The 21599-nt window shown below is 39.8% G+C and overlaps 1 long non-coding RNA gene across 1 annotated transcript; it reads right to left on the bottom strand.

The window, feature by feature from the left end:
* Nucleotides 1-1232: 1232 nt before the first annotated feature.
* On the bottom strand, nt 1233-19450 carry LOC117357014. The gene is made up of 3 exons (XR_004538756.1): nt 19353-19450; nt 2086-2134; nt 1233-1351 (listed from the first exon to the last, which is right to left on the bottom strand). It is a non-coding gene; the product is annotated as an uncharacterized LOC117357014 (long non-coding RNA).
* Nucleotides 19451-21599: the final 2149 nt, after the last annotated feature.

Consider the following 21599-nt stretch of genomic DNA (forward strand, 5'->3'; position numbering starts at 1 on the left):
GGGGTTTGGAAGGTTGTAACCCCCCACATTTTACTGAAAATGTCACTTTTTCCCTAAAAACAGGGAAAAAGTTAAGTTTACAGTATAATGAGGGGGCTTACAACCCCCCAAACCACCCACAACGCTGCCGCGATCTGTATTAAGTAAAGTGGGGGGGCTCCCCAACAAAACCCCCCATCGGAGCCCCTAAAAACTGTCATTTTCTTTGGCGCGCGCCTCCGTCTTGCGCTCAGTTGTTGGCGCGCACCTTTGTCTTCCGCGGTTTTGTCTATGAACCAGTCTTGGGTTCTAGTGGAAACATAGACTCCATGGGGTTTTAACATTGGCTGCATTCCTCCCCAGTTCCTCCCCAGTATTAGAGAAAAAGGAATCTTCCCCACTATAGCCATCCATAATACCTGGGTTTTACCTCCCTCCATAACCTCTATGTCATAAGTATCTTCGGGTCTAATGTTCCCATGTACATATGCTATTCTCTTATAAATTTTCCCCTTTCCTCACACCCCCAACTTCACTGTGGTGGCTGCTGTTGCAGTAATCACTCCAATGCCCATAGGGATTTAGTGGGCGATGGAGCATTTGCCACACATAAGCCACCACCGCAGCTTGGTAAATTTGGGTTTAGCTCTCTGTTTATCTAAATACAACACCGTTACATGCAATGAGGACACTATAAAATTTGAAAAGCACATCTACGCATGGATAATCCACAATGATTGCTTGCACAACATACATTTAGCCAGCAGTATTACAGTTTTGCCTGATTATCATTAGAAAATGACACGGGAACAAATTTGTCCTGTCCCCACAGGAACTCAATTTTCCCATCCCGGTCTTGCGAGTTTTGCCACTGTCCCTGTCCTGCCCCATTCCTATAAGCTCTGCCTTAACCGCACAAGCCTCAAACACTTATGATTTTAAAGTGTTTGAGGCATGTGCGGATGAGGACAGAGCTTACAGGAAAAGAACTCGCGGGGACGGGAAAAAATTTTGTTTTCATTTCATTCTCTAATTACCATAGCCCAAAATTGCATCAGGTCCTGTAGATTTTTGCTTTGTGCCCCATGTTACCAGTATGAAACTGAAGTTATTCAACATTCATTAATGTGTTTTTTGACTGTTTTTTAGTTCCCAACAGCAAAAACATTACCAATGAGCTCACAGACGGAAATTTCAAAGACAGGCTTGTCAAAAATACTTTGAAAATGAAAGAAACAATTCAACTGTATTTCTTTTTTAAATCTGTCCTAATCCGTTTCCATTATCATTTTACAAGTGACTATTGAAGCTGACCAGTTCTGTGAGTGACCTCATGGCTGATAATTTTGTGGTCTGTTCTTTGTGCATTGCACTATATGAGATTATGGGGAAAAAAGACAATCATTAGCTCTATTTGAAGTAAAAAAAAAAAATATCTGCATATGTTAAAGGCAGCCCTTCCTGCTATATAACAAATAGCTATGTGCTTGATATTTTGCTAAAATAAAAAAACTACTCATGCAAGAATATTATTTTGACACCAATTTGAGGGCTAAAGCAGAGAATCCCCACCAGTCTGAAAATCTCCTAAAATAGGGGGTCCAACATCTTTTATGTAAGGATTTAAACAAACCCTCTGGCATTAGACTGTCTCAAAGAACCTGTAACATGAAAGCAAATTGCACATGGAAACAAACAATAAATGAATGAGTGTAGAGTTCTAATTATAAAAAGTGAAAATGATTATATGCAAAACGCTGATCATGACAAAATCATATCAGGGCTGCTTTTGTTTTGAAGTTAGGCCCCCTTTTATGAAGCTGTGTTAGGCTTTTTTTTTTTTATTATTGCTGGCCACGGCAGTATTAGCTCCGAGAGGAATTCTCTGAGCATCGAAGTTTTTACCACTGCAGCTGGCGATAAAAAACCTAACGTGGCTTCATAAAAGGGGGGGGGGGGTAGTTTTTTTGGGGCACCTTAAGTTCACACAAATCATTGTAGATGTGCCAGTATTCAACTGGTTGTGTATTCTTAGAGCATGCAAATCCATGAAGTGCAACATGTCACTGAAGAAGCACTTTCTACATTCACACTTGGACTTCTTACCCGCAAATTTTGGTGCAGTCAGCGACGAACATGGACATGGACATTGCCACTATGGAAAAAAAAGATATCAGTGCAACTGGAATCCATCAGTGGGAAATTATATTTGTGTTTATTTTGAAGGGGTCTTTCATAATCACCAGTTTAAGGAAGCAAAACTTCGGGAAAAATTTGTTGTCCACTGTAATTTCTATCTTATGTTCTGCTGTGCCCCTGTCCAATTAGGTCAGGGATCTCAAAGTCCCTCCTTGAGGGTCGCAATCCAGTCGGGTTTTCAGGATTTTCCCAATGAATATGCATGAGATCTATGTGCACTCATTGCTTTCAGTGCATATTCATTGGGGAAATCCTGAAAACCCGACTGGATTGAGGCCCTCAAGGAGGGACTTTGAGATCCCTGAATTAGGTGGCACTGAATATCATACTGGCATCCAATCAGCCATAACCAGGCAGGTGCTGCTCTTGCTTGTTTAATTCAACCCCTATGGGCTCCTTTTACAATGCCGCAGTCAAGGATTCTATTGCGAGCCGGCAAGGTAAATGCTCCGATGCTCATAGAATTCTTATGAGCGTCGGAGCATTTACCTCACCGGCCTATGGCAGAAACTGCTACCGCAGCTTTGCAAAAGGAGCCCTAATTGTTTTAATAATTATTTTTCTTTATCTAAATTCTGTTGGCTCTGTCCTCTCATTTGCATTATGAACTTATTCTTTCTGTTCATTGGAATGCTTCTCCAGCTTTAAGAATGGCAACTAATTCTGGCTATTCAGTTTTATGCTTGAGTACCGTTCAAACTTTTAATTCTGTTGATTCGTAGTTCTCTTTTAGGTCCTTTAAAAAGGGAATAGGACTTGATATACTGCCTTTTTGCGATTAGGGTGCAAGGCCAGGGATTTCTTCAGAAAAGAAGAGGCTTGTTGGCAGGGCCGGATTTAGATGAAAAAAGGCCCTAGGCTATTCCACTTATGAGGCCCTTTCACCTCCCATTTTTAAGTTTGTAAATTACATGAGAGATAATAAAATACATCATTACTGTGATATATATCAATATGTTAAATGAAACATGTTGTTATTGGTACTAACCTTTATAAAAAAAAGTGACACGGATAATAAATAAAAAAAAGTCGAGAACACTTATTTGGACATTTATTCTCAGCACCATATATAGTACTTGTAACAATAACTAATCAAATATAACACACAACATTGCCCCTTCCTATGTCCATAGTGGCCCTAGTGCATCCTTCCTCACCTCACCCCCCTCCGATGCCCGCCTACCTCCCATCCCCCTTCCATTAAACACCCCCCATGCCATCCTGCCTGCCTGCCTTCCATTAAACCCCCCCTCACCCCCCTTCCGATGCCAGCCTGCCTGCCTCCCATCCCCCTTCCACTGAAACCCCCCACCCCACCCCTGATGCCAGTCTGGGCTGCCCTTTCCTGACGGATCCACGTTTTGCCTCTCTTCCCGCAGGGCTGGGCTTTGCCCAGCTGTTTCTGGACTGACGTCTTTCCCTCCCTGATCCTCCTCCCAGGGCAAGAAAAGGAAAGGGAGAAGCCAAGTCGGCACCCTGTTACGGCCGGAGCCGGTTCCGATCCCGAAGCGTAGAATTTCTCCTTATTTTTGGTTCAGTGTTTTAGTGTTCACTGTTTTTAGAATAGTGTAATTTTAATTTTGCTAACAATTTGAATGTAGGCTCCTCTTGATCTTGAGGCCCTAGGCTGAAGCCTAGTTAGCCTATAGGAAAATCTGGCCCTGCTTGTTGGTAAATGGCTTTTTTTTTAAAACTTTAGAAAAAAAGCAAAGGTTGCAGATGGGATAATAGTGAGATGGGATAAGGGGGTCTAAAGAGGGTTTCTTTATGATAGGATGTACTGTTGTGGATTTACAAAGAGTCAGAGCCCAGCCTGAAGAAAGACTGTTATTGATATTGGAAAGGATTTTGGGTAAGCGATGAAGCTCAACAATTTTTTACCAAGGGGTTGGGAAGGGATCAAGTGAACAGGATATGTTTCTCAATGTTAAAAGGATTTTGGAGAGTGACTGCGATATATGAAGATGGAATGAGGACCAGGAGGATCATCGAAGCTCAGAGCAAGAAGAAAAAGATTGAATTGGGCATGTGGTATGTGAATTTGGAATGGAGGAAAATCAAAAAGGAGGAGTTTGGATCAACTGGAGAGGCCAATGGTAAAATGTTAGAAGATCCTGAATTTGGGTAGTAAAATATTAGGAGAGAACCTCTGCCAGGGGAGCTAAACTGTTACAAGTTTGGGAGGAAGGTGATGCTAGAGAGTGAAATATCAAGTTAAATTCTTTAATCAGGTTGGAGCTTTTATGCCATTGGTAAAGTAGGTAATATCATAATCAAAAATGGAGCCAGTATGCTCCTAGTGGTAGTCCCATGGTACTAAACCACAGAGATATCTCAGTAGATAATAGGTGGCTGAAAATGCTCTCATTGTGAAAAAGTGATTGGTAATGGGGAAAGATCCAAGAAATGCTCTAATTTGTATATAGAGATCAAGGGTGAGGCTTGCACAACAGTACACAGATTTTGAAAAAAAGAGACAGCATTCTGAGGCCATTTTCTATATCCACTGGTTCCTTTAAGGTGCTTCATAAGGTCATTGGCCCCATGCATTAGTCATTTCCCAATACTCCCTGGGGAAAGCTAGCAACTCCTCTAGAGGCATAGGAGGTCATTCATTTTTCTTGCTTTTATTTTATTTTAGCATTAAGTTGAATTATTGACTAATAACATGCATTATTGTCATAACATGGCTTAGTATGTAGGATCCTAGGATTGTAGGCAATGGAGGGTAAAGAGATTTGCCCAAGGTTAGACGTAGCCACAACATGGTTTAAGCCCGGAGTCTTGTTTGCTCAGTCTGTTGCTGTTACTACGAGAATATGCCTTCACTCTAATTTGACTGAATGTATTAAAGCAAAGGGTAGCAATTAAGTGAGAACATACTGCCAAACTTAATAGCACATTGCCCATGTTTTGGAGTTTACAGAATAAGTGTGCTCCCAAAAATATTAGTGCATTTAAGGCACTGATAATCAGACTGAAATTATAAGTACATGGGTATCTGGTTAAGATGAAAGATGTGGTCTAAATACACATTCTTATCAGGCTTGTGATCAAAGAGTAAAATAATGTATTAGCCCTTTGGTTTCTAAATTCTTAGATGTATCACTTCAATCTTTTATCATGGGCGGCAATGAATTCAGCATGTGTGCTCTAGTAGACTGCTGAACCTGAAATCACGTCAAGGAATGAAACTAAAGTAATCAGGAAAAATATGTTGAAAATGTATTGGGTAATGACAAAAACCTGGCTACAAGATTCAAATGTTTCTTAGAGTGATTTTATCTCTTCTTTTGGAGAGCTTATTGAAAAGGTGCTGTACTGACATAGACATATGTTTTTGGCCCCTTAATATGTGAGGTATGGCGAAGGGGAGGTATGATTGGCATTTACCACAAAAAGACAGAAGTTGAAACCAGGAGGAGAGCATCTATAAGCACAACCAAGAAAATCTGCATTTTGCTTTTCAAAGAATTTTTATGATAGAACTATCACAACTCTTGTAACTATATGGCCTGCCTCAGAAGTCTTTATTGCATCAACCAAATATGAATGATGAAATCTGGCTTAAAACACAACATTCGACAATGCGGAGTTATGAAGTGCACTGGCAGCACACCCAAAAGAATGGGATAGGAAGCATATATTATAATATGTTTGAGAATGTCCTGAATATATGTGTTTTCTACTGTTACCTGCCTGAGTGTTAAGCTGGGAAGAAATTTTTAAAATATATGTATATTTTTTAAATAAATAAAAATGAATTGAATGGGCTTCAATGCATTTACCGCAGCAGCATTGCTTTCGCATCTTTGTAAAAGGGGCCCAAAATTAGTGCATGGCCATTAATTTATAAATTAGAAAATTGGCCATTTTACTATTGTTGTAGAAATGGCTTTGGTGCATGGGAAAGACATGCATATGAGATTCATCAACAGACTCCTACCCTACCAAGCAGCCTCCAAAGACCCCGAATGGAGCCAACTGATCAGAACATCAACCTCTTACATGCACTTCAGAAAGTTCCTAAAAAAACACTCCTCTTCCCCAAACAGGACGACCCACCTTAAATTTTCCATGAAAAGACTCCCAACCCACTGACTCATTCATTTCTTCAACAAAGCTCACTCCGTATTCTCATACATTCTCTTGTCCTGTCTAAACTTGATTATTGTAATTCCATCCTTGTTGGTCTTTCAAAATAGCAACTGCATCAATTACAACTAGTTCAGAATACTGCAGTTAGATTACTTCACCACTGTTCTAAGTCTGATCATGACACACCACTTCTAAAATCAGAACATATTATGCAGGTGTCCTATCACATTCCTTTTAAATTTAACATTCTCATAAAATCCTATCATGTGATCTCCCTTCCTTTTTATTTAGTCACCTGGTTCCATATGCACCACATCGAACCTTACACTCTTCACAACAACAATTATTAGTTGTTCCTTCATTTTCATGACTTTTCCTTGACATTCATAGGAATTCCTGATTTTCTGTCATGGCTCCCACTCTCTGGAATTCCTTGCCATACTATCTCCATTCTGAAAAATCATTTGTGACTTTCAAGATGCAATTAAAGGTATGGAGGGGCATAATTTAAAAAATCATCTAAGTCCCTTTCTGGCCTAAGGCTTTAAGCACCTAAAGTAGGCAGCAGGGAAATGCCCATCTAAAAAAAAAAAAAAGTCCAAAATGTGGGTTTTTTAGAGAATGACCTACCTGTACGTTCAGGCGTTTAATCGCCTAGACCACCACTACGTCTACCTTTAAGCCCTATTTCCCCCCAAAAAAATTGCCCAAGTCCCAAATGCCCAAAACAAGACCTTTTAGATGTGGGAGGGACCAGTCCTTTGCCTAAAACCATGATTCTCTAACCAGCATCTGTCATATATGCCGGTTAGAGAACCATCTGCCCCCCCCAAAAAAAAAAAAATAGATTGTTTGCTCCCCCGATGAGCCAAACATTGGTGAAACAAGGTCACTTGGGAAAATTGGACAAGACGTGACAGTGTTGGAGCTCAAGTCATCTTTTGTCAACTAAGTCCTTGAACGTGCCTCCGGGTGACTTTGCCCTTTTCTAAACCTGAGCTGTTCTGTGAGGGAGTTTTTTGCCAGTGAAAGTATCAAAAAGTCACTACAGCACCATCAAGACAATGTGAATTTCAAAGGTGAGCTTGTTAACAATTTTTCTTTTTTGAACTCTGCTCAGAGACATGAAGGCTGATTACTCCGCCTCACCACCCAATCATTGCAGTGTTCAAGAAAAACTGACTCTGTGAACATTCAATAACTTAAGTCATTAAATATGGTCATTAAAATAGTCTTTAGGTAGACATTCTGCCCAAATTCTTATACATACCCTAGTAATTAGTAGAATTGACTACTGCAATTCACTCTTGACTAGATGTCCTCAATATCAGATAAAACAACTTTAGCTGACACAACATACAGCAGTTAAACTTTTTAATATTGGGTATTATGAACATGTAGCATCACTACTTAAGGAACACTGGCTACCAGTGATGGAACAGATCAAATTTAAGATACTGATAATGGCTCAAGGAACCTACTCTATGGACTCTCCTTAATATCTCCATTCTTGACTGGTTCCCTATCAACCATCTCACACCTTAAGGTAATTTCAGGAGACCTCTCTGGTAGTGTCATATCACAAAAGACTGGCTAGATTCCTCTTGAGTGGCTCCAACATTGTGGAATTCTCTTCTCTCAGAACTACATAAGGAAGGGTCTTATAAGAAATATAAAACGTGATTAAAAACTTGGTTATTTTTTGGAACAGAAAACTGATCAAATATTTGACTATTAAGAGCTCATGATAAGCTTATTGTCTTATCCCTCTTAATTCAAAGTTTCCTATGTCTTCAAGTTGAAATTGTTGTCCTAAGCATTCCTTTCTTATTATACAGTATCTTCATTACAGATTTGTGTGTTGGAAGGAACTATTATATCATTTAAAAATTTTCTAAGTAAACCAATCTGATGTGATAAATGAAAGGCAGTATAACAAATGTTTCAATGAATAAAAAATAACTACAAGAAACATTATTTGAGAGTGCTATATTGCATACCTTTATGAAGACATAGGATTCATTAAGTTTCAGTCTGTTCCACTTTGCATTCTTGTATAGTAATATATTGTCTTCTTCAATGAAATATAAACCAGGACCAGCCAAAAAGTCTCCCTCCTTCAACTGGCTAACTTAGCAGCTCTGATTAATTTTCAATCAATCAAACCTCTCTCTATCTCTGAGGTCCCACTGCTTTGTACCAAACCATGGATCCTGACTTCTTTGACACACAAATTCAGTCTGTACTTCTGTACTTGAGCCATGTGTTCTTTGCTTTATCATTGTTCTTCTATCCCCATGAAGCCTACAGTTTCCTAACACATGCTTCTCTTCCTCTGAAATCTAAGAAAGAATGGTGCTGGTCTTAGATTCTTGATAACAACACCAGCCTTGACCAATATGTAGGGGTGATGGTCTAACAGCGAACCTATCCAGAGTCTGCTGTAGCAGGGAACAGACTTGGGTGGGTAATGGCTGCACCTTTACATTCCCCTTGCGTTTAATGCGAGGCATATTTAAAAGAAAAAGAGAAGAAAAAAATTTTCTGAAGAAATCACTGCTCTACTCAGGAACATGCCATCAAAATTTAGTTCATTATGTTGCCACCAGGACTGAGGAGATTTGTATAAGACTATTAAATGAAGGAAAGCTGTCCACATTTGAGTACGGTTCTATGGGGCCTAAAGTTTGAGGTCCTTTCGTCTTTTTTTTTAATTTTTAGTTACTGTAGTGTTTTGATTCCTCTGTCTTTTAAGCAAAGATTTTTTTGTGGCTGTGTTAGTTTTCAACATACCGTGACATCAATGAACCTCACTCTAAGCCATATTATGTGGATTATAATGTCTCGCAAATTGGCTGATAATGTTCTCTATAATTCTTTCATATCTGCCAAATACAGCTTCCTTATGGAATTCATAAGATGTAACATGTATAGGCAATCTATCAAAATGTGCTTGAAAATTCCTTTTAATCAGGCCCGTGATATCTGATACAATGGGAAATATTTCTGTATTTTTCTGCCACATTTTTCTTGGTTGCTGATTACACTTCTTGGTATTTAAGGATCTTTTCCTTCTTCATTTCCCATAGGAACTCCACCTACCAATCAGCATTCTTTTGTCTTTGGCTCTGTGGAGTGTTTTGCCATTTGCATTTGGTGATGAATCTTCATTCAAAAAATTCTAACTTCTGCTTTTGCAGAGTGAGTAGGTCAAAATTAGTTGCAGCGGTTTAAATATGCATACCAGTCTCCCCTCTGTGTTGGCTCTGTCCTACTGCATGGTGACTTTTGCTGGTTCTAGTTTTCTGGTTGGACCTTGCCCTGCCTTATTTCCCTGTCCTTCATTTTTACATTTTTTCCTTTTTTTTTTTTTTTTTTTTTTTGAGGCTCTTGTGCTATGTTGCTTTGTTTTGTTTGGTTTTGTTCCATTTCCCTTTTTTTGATTTTTCAGTGCTTTACACGCCTCATTTTTTCACATTTTTTTCACATTTTTGCGTGGTTACATCTTTTTTGACATTCCCCCAGACATTTAGGTGCGCTGCTCTCATGGGATCTCCTAGGCGTTCTTTATTTTATGAGACGCCATCTTTATTTCCTATTCTCCAGCAGTTTGATTTTTACATGCTGCGGAAGTTTGGGCAGACAGATCTTATCAGCCTCTGTCGCCATGCTAAATTTTCATTGGTAATCTCCGCTCCTGATGAAGGTGGTGAAATGGAGCTCTGTCAAGTGGTGATCAGCATTTTTTGTGGCAATAGATGATTTCAACAAACTTCAACTAAGTACTTTTCAGTGAATCATAATTGTGGATGGATTTTTCATAGTGAATTATAATTGCGGATGAATTTCTCCACGAACAAAGTAGTGCTATGAACTAATTGGTGATTAAATTTTCGAGTGGCAGTAGATTTTTGGAATAACTTTTAACACAAACTTTAGCTAAGCAACCATTTTCTAGTGAATTTCAATTGTGGACTAATTTATTCTTGAATCAAGTGGTGCTATTTATTGTAATAAGAAAGAATGTATTTTACATAGGACACAGAATTTTTTTAATTTTTTTTATGAACTATTTATGAATTGTAGTTGGGTATATGTATTTATTTATTTATTCACTTCTCTATGAATGCCTAAATTTGCTTAATGTGAGGGTTCACATTATATCACCACCCTCTCTTTTCAACACCATCATATACATTCTGTGTCACCATGGTATTAATTTTTTGTGAGCACTTTGCACTTTACACCGCATTTATCTTTTAAAAAAAATTGTTATACTGTGATTTTGTGACGGGTCTTGGGAGTGTATTTATTGATCCTGTATTTTTTCCTTTTTTCCTTGGTGTGAATGTTTGATTATGGGGTCCTTTTATTAAGCCGCAGTTTAACGCACGTAATACCGCATGTTAAACTGCCTGCTGAGCTAGCCGCTAACACCTATATTGAGCAGGCGTTAGTTTTTTAGCTGGCCGCAGGGGTTAGCGCGTGATGAAATGTCCGCGCTAACCCCGCTAGCGCGGCTTGATAAAAGGACCCCTATGTTTTTGGAATGATGATTAGATTGATAACAACAAAAAGGACTAAATGATGTATGGGGCAGTTCTCATTTAGACTTATGTCTGATGCTAGTCACCTATGAGTTGCTACCCGAGCCCACATTCTCTCGTCTACTAAGGGCTCATACTGATGTCCATTATTTAAAGAGTTTCAGTAACCATAGTAGGTTTTCAGTTCAAGCATTCTCCCCAAGGGATTAAGAGTGTTAGCCAATTGTATGTTGGATTTGTGATTGGATTTATTGGCTTCTATATTGTCCAAAGGGTTATTTTTTGTGCTATTTGGATTCTTTTGTTCCTGACTGTTGTTCCTGACTTTTGTTCTTTTGTTGTGTCTTTCTACAAAAAAGGTGGTATAAAACCAAATACTGACTTAATTAATATTATCAGTGTTGTTTTCTTGCATTGAGTTCTTTTTATTTATGGGAATTTTAATGTCCTAGAAGATGAACAAAACCTCTTCATTTTCTATAATTCTCTTAGGGTCATGATCTCAGTGCTTTTCTGGTCCAGCAATCTAGCAACATTTACGAAGCTCCCAAAAGATAAGCCCCCTGTTTTGCACAAGTGTTTTTTAGCGCAGGTCAGCGCACTGAATGCTCTGTGCTGCTTCCAATACTCAGAGTTCCTATGAATGTCTGGAGCAGTGCAGAGCATTCATGCTTCTGCAGTTTTGTAAAAGGGGTGAAGGGAAGATGTGCCATCTTATTGTGCCTTTTGGTATAGGAATTTCTTGTCATCAGAATGTCACAGTCAGCTTCAAAAGGAGTAACTCTTTCCAGCTCCAGGGTCCGTTGCTGTCTCCAGTTATTTTCATAATATTTATCTTCCTCCGTTCTTGAGCATTTTTTTCAGAAATTTGATATCAATTATCATGCCTATGTGGATGTTATCCAGCTTTAAGTAGAAGCTGATTAAGAACAAGAAGGGAAGGCTGTTAAGACTGAATAAATATCTGGAGTCAGCACACACCTGGCTTGATACTTATAAATTAAGTGAATCCCGACATATGTGAGTTATTATGGATGCCTAAGAACGCACATCATTGTTAGTATTTCCATGTTTCAATGGAACCCAACTGCAATCCCCTGCAATGGCTACTTTCCTGGGGGGGGGGAGGGGGTACTAAATGTTATTCTTTCTTTTGAATCCCATATTTCATCCATGATGAAATGTTGAGAAAAGACTTTGAAACAATTTTTGTACATGATGATCACTTCAAAATTGGATTACTGCAACTCATTATTTCAGGGTTTAACTCAAAAATGCCTGTAGAGACTACAACTCATCCAGTATGTACTGGTCCTTTTGTTGTTTGGATGTAAAGCCTAGCTTCATGTTGCTTCTTCATTACATGAATCCCATTGGCTTCCTATCTACTCATGCTCCACTCATTTTGACCTTGCACAATTTAGATCTAAGTTAGCGAATCATTTGGTTAGTTATACTCCAGCAGATCTCCGAGATCTTCTCAGCAAGTACTGTTGACTCTTGCAGGGCCCTCTGATGCAAGATTGGTTTCAGCTATACCATGGGTGTAGGGGGGGGACAAGAGCAGTCATTTTCCCCCTTCCTGGATTTCTTGGCCTCTCTTTCCCGCCCCTTCCTTACCTCCATCTCACCTCCCCGCCCCCATCCCCTCCTACCTTCCTCCTCAAAAATTGTGTCCCCAGCCCATTTGTGAGCACTTCCCCATGAGGATGAGCCCCGTCGACAGTACATGGAGGATGAACCCCGTCTACAGTACATGGTTTCCTCAACCAAATTTGATCACATCTCTGGTAAGGACAATTTGTACCAAAGCATCCATTCCCAACCCAGTCCTTAAGGAACACTTCATCCCATTGAGTTTTCATGATATCCACAATGAGTTAGATTTGCATGCAAATCAATCTCATGCATATTCATTGTGGATATCCTAAAACCCCAATGGGATTAGGTGTGCCCCGAAGACTGGGTTGGGAATGTCAGCACTAGAGCACTTTGGCCAGATTATAATGATCCATGCACCAGGACCAAGGGTCTACAATCCTTTAAGTGGCCTGAGTCCAATGAGTACTCAATGTGCATTGAGTCTGTCACATTCTGAAAAATACCAGGGGATTACATGTTGAGTCATAAGGCTCAGCATAGAATTGTCCTCCACAGTGGCATAGTGGGGGGTAGCATTCCGCCCTGGGTACCATCTTGATGATGGCACAGGCACCTGTCCTCATCTCCATCCCTCCGCTCCTTCCCCGCCTCCCCCTCCCACTACTGCATGTGCGTGGCGCTTCCCTTCCCCTCCCCCATACCTCTGTAATGTTCCTGGTAGCAGCAACCCCCAACCTGCTGTCGTCTTCTCCCTCCGTATTCGCGGTTTTGATTATTTGCAGTTGTTAGCTTGTTGGCTCCTTCCCCCAAATTACATCAGATTGCATGGAAAAATCACTGATTCCAAGCGTTTACAGAGAAAATTGCTGATTCCCAGCCTCTCCTTCAGGAACAAGCCAGGTCTCCCACCATTTTATTTGCGGTTTCACCATATTCACGATGGTTTTTAATAGAAAACAGCAAACATATGAAAAAGTTATTCGTAGTTTTTCTGTATTCGTGGGTCTGTTAATCCCCTATCACAGGGAATATGGAGGGAGAAGTGTATAGCCAAAATTATCTGTGGCCTGGTTTTTAAAAAAAATAAAAGTACTTATCTGATTGACTGCTCCACCAACCACATATGGTCTTTTGAATATCAGTCTCTAGAACTTTATTTTCTATTCACCCAGTTCTTTTAACTGAATAGTGCTGCTAACCATATGCCCTGATGCAAACAGCATGGAGTGTTATGAAGGTCTGAAGGCTTTACTAATTGCTCTAACATAACCTTTGTTTTGATTACACAATCTTGACAATTTGTCAGATAAAAGAAATACAAAAATCAAAGAAGCATGGGGGGAAGATAGTGTAGCAGTTTTATTTCAACCTGCTGTGTTTTTATTAGACAGGACTAATACAATTTTCAACGGGCTTCATGTTTAGTCTTAAAAATCCAGATATGCCACCTTAAATTATGATTCCTTGGCGATTAGATGGAGCTCAGAGGTTAATTCCAGGAAAGTTTGGGACCTGGAGATCTAACGGTTGACTGATACCTTTTAACAGATGATTTGAATTATTATGAAACGTTAGCTTCAGAGGACAGCAGTCCTCTCTTGACAGATGGAAAAGCTCTGGGATATAATTATTAATCTGTGCTTGCTTCTCACTGGTTCTACAACCCTTCTTGGGGGTCACCTGTGTTTGAAACCATGCTAGTGCATACAGCTGTAAAACAAGCCCAATTCACTCCAGCAGGGAAATAAAGCCTACTTAAATGCCTTTAAATAGGAAAGGGATAAATAAAAGACTGGACATTTTGGCCTGGTGCATTGTGGTTTGTTTGGGTTTTTTTTTATAGAAAGTAAAATAGAAATCTTCCAGTATTGCCTGCAGTTAAAACTTTATTACATGCATTGCTGGAGACTGCACCTTCAAAAGGATAAAAATAGGATGAAGTTGGCCCAGAGGACTGCTACAAAATTGGTTAGTAGTCTGTCATAAAGACATCAATATGTATACTCTGGAAGAAAGGAAGAAGAAAGGGGATAGGCTGGAGATGGCATTAATGTATAGGAAGTGAGTCTTTTTCAAATGAAGGAAAACTCTGGAAGGAGAGGGCATAGGATGAAGATAAGAGGTGATACGATCAGGAGCAGTTAAAGGAAATACTTTTTCATAGAAAGGGTGATAGATGTGTGGAATAGTCTCCCAGTAGAGGTGATAGAGAAAAAGGACAGGCACGTGGGATCACATAGGGAGAGGAGGAGATAGTGGATGTTGAGAATTGGCAGACTGGATAGGTCATTTGGGTTTATCTGCCATCAGGTTTCTATGTTTCTAGAATCCTGTTTTCAATAGTGCTTCTCCTTTATTAAATCTATATCAAAACTCAGATTCTATACCCCCAAATCTTGCCAAAATAAGGGGACTTTTTACTAAACTGAGTTAAGCACTTAACACATACTTTACTGTTTTAAAGAGCTTTGAGGTAGTTTTGACACATTAAAAAATTCTCTACCATATTAAGGAAGTGTAGTACTGTGAATATATCTAATTTGAAGAAAAAAAAGTGGAACAATAGCCCCTGGATAAAACAAAAGTCGTCAAATTAAAAAAATTATTATAATTAAAATGTCATATGAAAACATCAAAATTAAAAGGTCTTAGATGCAGAAGAAACATATTCCAAATTGATTTCACAATACACTAATTGCTCCCATGAATGGTAATTAAAACTAAACCCTACACAGGCCATGTTTCTGCAGGACTTTGCCTTCTCCAGAGGTACTTAAACAAAATAAAGAACAGTAAGAAAACATAAAAATAATGAAAATAGATGTGAAGTGCTTTGTACGGTGACCAAAACAAAAATCTTAATGTATAAAAACATTTAGGTAAAGACACAGAAAACATAATACCCACACTGGTGTGAGAAATGTATAAGTTAATGGATGATAACGGTGTGAAATGATTTTGGCCCAGATTCACTAAAGATAGCGACTCAATCATTGTTGGCAGATTCTGACCGATTTTCAAACAGCGATTGATTCACTATCAAGTTTGCATGGCTTTGAATGAAAAAACGACTTCAGCAAGGGAGCTGACACTATCATCGCATCCACGGAAAGGAGGGAGAGAAATGCTGCTGCTGCACAGAGAAGGGGAAGGGAAATGCTGCTGCACAGGGAAGGGGGAAGAGAAATGCTGCTGCTGCTGCACTCAATGGGGAGAGAGAGAGAAGGAGGGAGAAGGAAGACAAGGGAGAGGAGAGGAACGAGAGATGCCAAGTCCGAGGCAGGGAAAGGAAAGGAGATACCAGACCATGGAGGAGGAGGGAGAGATGCAGACCAGGAGAAAGGAAGGAAGGAGGGAGGGAGAGAAAGGAAGGAGAGAGATGTCAGACTGTGGAAACAGGGAGGGAAGGAGAGAGAGATAGGAAGGAAAGGGAAGACATGGAAAAGTAGATTTTGAGAAGAAAGCAGAAAAATTGAATCTTAAGTTAATGCCAAAGATGGATGAAAGGCAGAAAGTGAAGACAGAGAAAAACAGTCAATGGACAAGAAGGCCCTGGAAACATAGTTAAAAGCAAAGAAAAATAAAGTCACCAGACAAAAGTAGGAAAAATGATTTTTATTTCAATATAGTGAAATGTGTCAGTTTTGAGAAAGGAAAGATGTTAAACTTTAACTGTGACAGCTGCAGAAAAAATAGGGTTCTTGGAGGGCTGCAGAAAAAATAGTTAATGTCTTATTTTAAAAAATGACAATTTTGCATGAGGTAAAACTCTTTATAGTTTATAAATCTTTCCTTTAACAGTTACCTCATGCAAAATTGTAATTTCTTTAATATGACATTAACTTTTTTCTGTGGCCCTCCAAATACCTACAAATCCAAAATGTGGCCCTGCAAAGGGTTTGCGTATGAGACCACTGATCTATATACAACACAGAAAATAAAGGGAGATAAAAGAAAGACCATATGGCCTACCCAATCTGTCCAGTAGTTTAGTTTTCATTTGAAAAGCAGCAATGTACCCATCCACACCAACTAATAATTGATGTTAAATAGGCAACAATTTGGATTTACATAAGTGCATAACTCAAAAGTTTACCCCCTCTTTTAAAAAGGTGCACTAAGCTTTTTAGCGCACGCTAAACACTAATGCATGCATGTTATCCTATGGATGCATTAGCGGTTAGCATATGTGTTGATTTAGCGCTTGCTAAATCTGTGCTAAAATGCTTAGCACGCCTTTCTAAAAGAGGGTCTAAGTATGCAACTGATAAAGGGACCTACATAAGAAAACAACAATATAAGAATTGTCATACTGGGACAGACAGAATGTCCATTAAGCCCAGAATCCTGTTTCCAATAGTTTCCAACTCAGGAGACAAGTACCAAGCAAGACCCCCAAGTAGCAGAACAGATTTTAGGCTGTGTACTGTTTAATAGTGTAGGAATACAACACTGGGTGAGCCTCCCTGAAAGTGGTAGTGGGGGATAAGTGAAAGGTTAATAGCAGAAAATATTTGTTAGGTGGGTATTGGTTGGAATGTTGGTAAGGCAAAAAGAGGCATGGGCTGGAGAAGGAGAGGATAGCTGGAAAGATAGGAAGTAGGCTAGGATTGGTTAAGAAAGGGAGTTGGGAATTGGAAGAAGGTATGAAGAGAATTAGTGGTTTAGTTTAGATATTTTTGTGGTGGGAGAGAGTACAGGAGGGTCAGGTGTGGTAGAAAAATGTGTTCCTGCCCTTCCCTTTTTCTTTTGTTGGGATAGTGAGGTTGGGGTATTTGGCTTAAGGGTTGGGTTGTGGGTTGGTTGCAGTTTTTTGAGCAGAAAATCATATTTTTTGGGGTGAATTTTGGATTGGTGTAGCTATGAATAAGACTTGGTCATTGGGTTTTGTTTTTTTTTAATCTGCTCATGTGCGACAGCGCCATGGATGGTGGCGGGACTCTGCGACACTGCAAATCCTGCTGGGAATGGGGGATGGAAAGAATGTGAGAAATTTTGTGATAGGAGCTAGTTCAACACCAAATAGCTCCTGGTTTTGAAATTGTTAAGCTACACTGAATTTGTTGTAAATTGACAAATGTTTGCATATTAATTACATTCTTGTATTGTTAGAGATCAATAAAGCTGCGACCCTTGAATGTATGTTGTGATAATTTTGGTACTTATGAAGGAATTATGTAAATGCCAGCGTTATGCTGCTTATCCATCTCAATAATGGCCTATGAACTTTTCTTTTGGGAAATTATTCAAACCTTTTTAAACCCTACTAAGCTGATTTCACCACATTCTCTGGCAGCAAATTCCAGAGTCTAATTATACACTGTGTGAAGAAATATTTTCTCTGGTTTATATTAAGTCTACTACTACTACTACTACCACTGTTTATTATTTCTGTAGTGCTACCAGATGCACTTGGTAGTTTAATCACAAGCCCCCTAGTCCTTGTATTTTTGGAAAGAGTAAATAAGCAATTCACATCTACCTTTTCCACTCCACTCAATATTTTATAGACCTCTATCATATCACCCCTGAACTGTCTCTTCTCCAAGCTGAAGAGCAATGGCCACTTTAGCCTCTCCTCATATGGACGTTGTCCCATCCTTTTTATCATTTTCAGTACCCTTCTCTGTATCTTTTCTAATTCTGCTATATCTTTTTTGAGATACGACAACCAGAACTGCACACAGTATTCAAGGTAAGGCCGTACCATAGAGCGATACAAGAGCATTATAACATTTTCATCTTTGTTTTCCATTCCTTTCCTGATAATTCCTAACATTCTATTTGCTTTCTTAGCTGCTGCCATACATTGAGCTGAGAGTTTCAATGTATCTTGTCACCGTGTATCACCAGGCCGGGCCACGCCCCAAATTGGAGGTAGCCGAAAGAGTCCAGAGCACACGGCACTGACCGAGCAGATTAATTAGTTCCCATTGGAGTGGTGGATCAAATGATGAAAACACCCGATTAGTTAAAAATAAGCATTGCTGAAATTCTTCACTTCCTGACATCAAACCTGGAGGCAGGGCTTCTTTGTAGTTCTACTCACCTGGACAAAAATAGATGACTCTTGCACCAGGGCACTCTTGCTGCTTAGAACTACCATTTTCTGGTTTAAAACATTTCAAACATTTTCTAGTGAAAAATTCTCTCTGGCAGTGTCAGGTTGGATTTTGCCTCTGAGCTCTTCTGACAGTAAAGCTCAGGGCAGAAATCCAGCCTAACAGTGCCAGAGAGACTTTTTGACCAGAAAATGGTAGTTCTAAGCAGCAAGAGTGCCCTGGTGTAAGGCCTCCGGGTAGGCACAGGCATAAGGGAGGCCATATTGAAAAGTATTCTGAAGCAGTATTTTCTTTTGAATCTTTTTGGATACTGAGAAACTATAAAAGCCTGTTTGAAAAGTGAATTTTTGGCAACAGTATTGAATTTTTGTTTGATGTCAAGAAGTGAAGAATTCCAGCAATGCTTATTTTTAACTAATCAGGTGTTTCATCATTTGGTCCACCACTCCAATGGGAACTGATTAATCCGCTCGGTCGGCACTTTCGGCTACCTCCATTTTGGGGCCTGGCCTGGTGACACACAGCAACATAACTCTGTGGCAGTGGTTGCAAAAATCTTTACATTAAAGCATTCAAACTTTTAAGTAAACTTTTCAATTCAGAGTTTACAAGGACAGACAGTCCCCTTTCTCATCAAACCTTAGCAAACAGTTCCAGACTCTAGGTTTACTTACTTGTTCACCACAAGAAAAAACCTCTCGAAATAACTTTCAGTTTAAACCATTTCTGTTTCCATGGCACACAGGTCACTTTCAAAACCCCCCAACAAAAGTCCATGGCTTCTTCTGAGTCTAAACATTCTGTTTACAGAAGTTTCATTAAGCACATCATCCAGCATTTCAAAATAATCCAGAGTGGATCTGACCTGTGTATTTGGCTGAGGTAAGCTGCTTCTGGGCCTAGGCACTGGTCTTGCTTCATTACAAGGTTTCCTCTCCAGCTTGGGTTGGTTCAGTGGCTGCCTCCCTTATGAGCACTGCTGCTGGCCCTTATAAGCCTCAGGATAATGAGCTGCAGGTGTGGCTTGTTCCTGGCTAAAGTGGTGACTAGAATGTTCTAGGTGTTGCCTCAAACTGGGTCCCCCATGGATGTTGTGAGTCACCTCGTAAACATTCCCCCTAGGAACAGTATCCACAGCTCTATTGGTTTTACCTGCATATTGTTCTCCATTCCTTAACCCAATCCTTGGTGAAAACAAATGGTATTAAGCTGCTCACTACTAGACCTTCCCTGGCTGGTTCTGGTTCTGGGCTGAGGGGTCAGTAGTGTTCTTTCATTTTGGGATTGTATTTTCCTTTGCCTAGCACTTGGCACAGGTGTTTTCTTACTACCCCTCTCAGTCATTTGGTCTACCCTGTGACAATCCTCAATGATAACACCTAGATCCTTTTCCTGGACAGTGACACCTAACGTGGAACCCTGCATTGCATAGCTATAGTCCGGGTTCCTTTTTCCCACATGCATCACTTTGCACTTGTTCACATTAAACATCATCTTCCATTTTGATGCCCAGTCTCACAAGATCCTCTTGCAATTTTTCACAATTCTCTTGTGATTTAACAGCTTTGAACAACTTTATGTCATCAGCAAATTTAATTATCTCACTAGTTATTCCCATCTGTAGATCATTGATAAATATGTTAAAAAAGCAGCAGTCCCAGCACAGACCCCTGGTGAACCCCACTATTTACCCTTCTCCATTCAGTATATTGATCATTTAAACCTACTCTCTGTTTTCTGTCTTTCAACCAGTTCTCAGTCCATAATAGGATGTTACCTATCACCAATGCAATACAAGCAAGAGTACACTTCAAATTCTACTGCCTACTTTTCAAGGCTATTAATGGAGAAAGTCCAACCTACTGGAATAACCGACTAACTCAATCCTCTTCAACCAGGCACAGAAGAACCCACTCACTTTTCACACACCCATCATCCAAAAATGTCAAACGAAAAAACCTATATGGCAACCTAATAGCCTCCAAAGCAGCTAAACTGGACAGACAAATCACCATTCTGTTATCATCGATCACAAACTACAAAACCTTCAAGAAAGCTATTATAACCATACTCTTCAAAAAAATACGAGTTTTCAGAATAGCCCTAATGAATATGCATGGAGCAGATTTGCATGCCTGGCACCTCCATTATATGCAGATCTCTCTCATGCATATTCATTAGGGCTATCCTGAAAACCTGACTGGCCTGGTGGCAAGGTATTTGCCAAAAAGTAGAAGGAAGCAAATAAAATAGACACAAATTCAAAGATTTGTAAAACCTTACTTTTTCAGCATCGATAATTATTAATATTTATTTAATTTTCTATACTGTTCTCCCAGGGGAGCTCAGAACAGTTTTACATGAATTTATTCAGGTACTCAAGCATTTTTCTCTGTCTGTCCCGGCGGGCTCACAATCTATCTAATGTACCTGGGGCAATGGGGGGGGGAATTAAGTGACTTCCCCAGGGTCACAAGGAGCAGTGTGGGTTTGAACCCACAACCTCAGGGTGCTGAGGCCGTAGCTTTAACCACTGCACCACACACATGAATTACTACTAGTAGTATGATTTATCTTGTGCTACTAGACAGTCCCTGCTCAGTAGAGCTTACAATCTAATCAAGCAAACAGGACAAGTAGGGGGTTAAGGAGTTTTCTCAGAGAGGGAATGATGAAAACAAGTATGGGGGCTTTGCAAGCGAGTGGGAGTTATGAGTTAAAAGCAATCTCAAAAAGGTGAGCTTTTAGCCTAGATTCGAATAACTACCAGAGACAGAGCTTGATGTACAGACAGAGACCCGGATGCACTAAACTCACTGTGCATTTAACGATCGTCGCTAAACCAGTTTGAACTGGTTTAAGAGCTCCTTTTACTAAGCTGTGATAGACTTGTCCCGCACACTAAACCCGCGCTACGTGGCTAGAACTAACGCCAGCTCAATGCTGGCATTACCGTCTAGTACGCGCTAAAACCACTATCGCAACTTAGTAAAAGGAGCCCTAAGTGTTGAAGTAATTTACCAACCGATGTACACAATGGCTCTGGACTTTCCAGTGCATTTGATGCAACCTCTGACTCTGCTGTGCAAACAAGCTCACTAGTATTAAAACA

Source organism: Geotrypetes seraphini, chromosome 3 (genome assembly GCF_902459505.1).
Source record: "Geotrypetes seraphini chromosome 3, aGeoSer1.1, whole genome shotgun sequence".
Lineage (NCBI taxonomy): Eukaryota > Metazoa > Chordata > Amphibia > Gymnophiona > Dermophiidae > Geotrypetes > Geotrypetes seraphini.